Genomic DNA, 3,992 nt, shown 5'->3' with positions numbered 1-3,992 from the left:
ACTCGGTTGCATGTGCTCTAATTTTACATATTCTTTGTTGAAAAGCTCACCAGCAACTTGCATGCTTAATTTGAGTTGACTATCTGACTTTGTATCTCCGCACAGCCACCTCCTTGGAGCTTCCTTCACTGATTTGGTTACGGAGACACTGCTGGCTCACCGCATGTTCATATTGCAGGACAAGGTAAAGAGAATTTCAGATATGAAGCAAAAAATCTTGGGTACCATATGTAATGGTGGATCCTTTTTGAATTTATGCCTGATGCATATTACATTTGTACGAGCAGACCAGTAGCCCTAGCAACAGCCCATCATGATCAAATGAGCCCTGGAGGTGCAGCCCCAACAGTGCAGCCGCGTCGGCGCATCGCTGTAGCCCCATCTTCACATGATGAACTTGTAATCTTCTCATCCATGCTATAATTTTTTTTACATTGATTTATTTGTGGCTCTATCTCATAAATGCATCATTTTTTTTAGGTTGGAAAGGATGTGATATTATATGCCTTGCTGCGATCTGATGTAGCAGTGGATAAGGGAACAATTATTTCAACTGATCCAAAGAGCACGCTAGGAGATGTGGCTCTTGGAAATCAGTATTGTGAAGTGGTTGTGAATGTTGTGCTGAAAAGGGATACAGTTCTGCCTCGTCCTTATGGTTATGTGGAGACTATGGCTGATGCACATAAGATGTCAATTGCATGGCCATACAAAAGAGTACTATACTTATCTTTGCTACATTTTTTTATGTGTCATGAGAGTGACCGCAGCCACTAATTAATTATTTATATTTCTAACAGTTGAAGGTTACCAAAGGATCACAATCTACCCAAGGTACAACACGTATTTTCTGAATTTTTGCTTTCAGCAAACAGCCCACACTTCTACTATTACTATTTGATCTCATTTTAGTTTCAGCTTTGGGCGTGTTAGAATTTGTGGTATTCCATTAAGAAAGTACACTTAGTTGTATGAATTGCACACTAATTAGCCAATTTTCCTAGGAGTAGGCAAGTCAGCTAGCTGTAGCAACATACAACAGTTTTGTAGATTAATTTTCACTCTTCCTTTTGTTCCTGAATTTAATTTTCAGCATACTTTTAACTTGTTCAGGTGGGAGGTCTTAGAGGTGGCATGATGGTTGATCATGTCAACAACAAGGGGATCAGCGCTCATGGACACTTATTTTGGGCAGTGCTTATGGGCATTTTTATTTTGGGTAGTGCTCATTTGGAATATCTAGGCTGGCTTCTATTATTTTGTAAATGTGGGCATGTGGCTGCTACTTGTAATGTGGTCTGTGACAAACCCAACAGACTATCTAGCTAGCTTGACTTGAGCACTATGACATCACAAATGATGTCTATGATGAAGCTTTGCCAACCAATTATGTATTGTTGAATATATGTAGGATTCATATGAAAACTATGAGCTCTATTTTAGTCAATACTATGTTTGATATCTGTTGGATTCAAAAGATTATTGGTGCTGTATGGTCAATGAGGGATTAATTATATTATTTTTTGTGGATGCATAGCGTTGGATTGTTGGTTGCTAAAGAAATTTAGCTACTCACTGTCAGTCGGCATAAACTTTGTAACGGATCATCTGTTGGGAATATATGTCAGTTGGTATATCTTTGTATGGCAACAGACTATCTGTCGGTATATGTATGTCAGTCGGTATAAGTTATACCGACGCCACTTACAACGACAAATATGTGGTGTCGGTATACGTCTATACCAACTGATAGTCCGTCGGTATAACGGCTTTTACCGACAGATCATCAGTTGGTGTATCGGGGCTGTGGTATAGTGCACAACGCGCGGCAACCTCAAGGACGTACGGGCCCTCGAGGGGTGGCGCTAGGCTCTACTGCCGGCCGGTCGGCCAGCGAGCGGCGGCGTACGTGTGAGCGGGCAGGGGCACGACACAAGCGGAATGCTGTGTGCATGTCTGAAGAAAGCTGTAGGAGACGCGCAAAGATAAGCAAGCGTCTCCTTTCAACAAACCTATAAGAGATGCGGGTTATAGAACAGCGTCTCCTTTGATAGCACAACATAGGAGACGCGGCGTATCCTAAAAATGCGTCTCCTATTGTTTTACAAATAGGAGACGCGTGTTTAAAAAACACGTCTCCTATACTCTTGGAGACGCAGCTTTTCTATCCGCGTCTCCTCTTAAGGTACATAGGAGACGCGAGTTGTCCCTTGAAGCTGGGAGAGAACTCATAGGAGACGCTTTGTTTCAACCCGTGTCTCCTCTATGTCAAAGGAGATGCGACGCGTCTCCTATTGATGTGTCTCCTTTGATACTTTCTTATATAGTGCAATTTACTTCTATTTGATTTTTGGTCCATTGTTCAAGTGATTTAATTTGAAATTTGGACTTTGATGCTATAGCCTGAATAATTTGACAACTTAATGGTTGTATAGAAAAGATCAAGAGTATATGAAAAACATATTAGTTCAGATGAATAGTATATTTTGTACACACTTGATTCGATGTTCACATTACAATTGCATGCACCAAGAATTTGTGTCAGTTACCTGCAGTTACAATATAAGCACTGATATCATGAACTATCTTTTGAAATCTTGCAAGCAGTGTCACAGTCAATGGGACATGTTGGAATAATCCCATGAATTGTTTTTGCACATGCTGAATTGTAGTACATGCCTATACCTCCCTTGATGTCATTTTGCTTTTAGTTCCTAGCAGTGTTGCTGTCATGACAAAGGCATACCCAAGTATTGAAAGGAATGATCTGATTTTGGTCCAGGAGATTGCCAGCTATATGCTTCTTGCACATGGAGCTGTCTATGTTATCTTGGTAAGAGAATTTTGGATGTTCATATGTGTTGACATACTGTATAACTGACTTAATAATTCTGAAATTTTGGCCATTATATCCTGTAGGACATTTATGCATTTATATTCAGTCATCTTTTGCTTGGGAATTTATCACAATTACTAACCAACCATACTTGTTCAGTTGCATAGCATTATGAACCAGTTGAATGTCTGTAGTACAAGATGAATTTCTCATACAAACACTTTCCTAAGTAATATCATGATAGTTCATGAAGTTTGTGAAGTCTCAATTCGTGCTAAGGTTGAAATGATTTTTATGCAAATGCAATTCTTCTTTTTTGCTGGAGATTGATATATTGTCTGACATGCAGGTGATATAGTGCTAACGGTGGGCTAGTAGACAAGGATATAATAGTTATGGCATTAGAGATCATAGTTGATTTGTATGAGTTCAATTGATTAAGCTTGTGTATGACTGCAATTCATGGCTGTGTGATAACAGAATTCATGGGATTTTTTTTGTTTATCAATTCCACATAATAATGCCCGTTACCTATAACAGTTATCGGTAACGGACGTATTGATACCCATTACCGGCATTCTGTTATCGGTAACGGGCGTAATTGACACCCGTTACCAATATTCTATTATTGGTAACGGGCATTGACTTAATGCCCGTTACCAATAATGGGTCATTAGTAATGCAATAAGGGTAAAAGGTGCTATGCTCGTTACCTATAACAATCTATGCCCGTTACAAATTAGACTTATTCACGTAGTGCAAGTTGTTGAACTTTCCTTCATGAACCTAAATGAGGTTGAAGAACATGTAGGAAGCATCAGCTAGCTTGATTCTCCTAGGGGCTGTTTGGTAGCCTGCATCAAGGCTGACCAGGCTCCCCGCATGCAACATTCACTTGTTTGGTTGCCTGTCCTCGCGTCAGAGCCTGGCTGCCCAGATGCAAAAAGCACCGCTGAGCTTGGCTCTGGGGAAACGAGAGAATCGGTCGTTCCTGGGGATGCAGGCTCACGCCATGCGGGCATTAGCTAAACTAATGGTACTATTAGCACATGTTTAATGCATATAAATTATTTTAAATTGTTTCAAAGAAGATTAAGGATTGGTAAGATAAAGTAAATGTTATTATAACATAATATTATAAAATATTTATTATTTT

At 39.7% G+C, this 3,992-nt stretch overlaps 1 long non-coding RNA gene across 1 annotated transcript; it reads left to right on the top strand.

The window, feature by feature from the left end:
* The first annotated feature begins 521 nt into the window (after positions 1-521).
* Positions 522-1,476, top strand: LOC120675621. Its single transcript, XR_005675402.1, has 3 exons — positions 522-717; positions 801-834; positions 1,114-1,476. It is a non-coding gene; the product is annotated as an uncharacterized LOC120675621 (long non-coding RNA).
* The last annotated feature ends 2,516 nt before the right edge of the window (positions 1,477-3,992 follow it).

Source organism: Panicum virgatum, chromosome 5N (assembly GCF_016808335.1).
Source record: "Panicum virgatum strain AP13 chromosome 5N, P.virgatum_v5, whole genome shotgun sequence".
Taxonomy (NCBI): Eukaryota; Viridiplantae; Streptophyta; class Magnoliopsida; order Poales; family Poaceae; genus Panicum; species Panicum virgatum.
The sequence above is the reverse complement of the archived record's forward strand: the minus strand, read 5'-3'. Positions and strand labels throughout refer to the sequence as shown.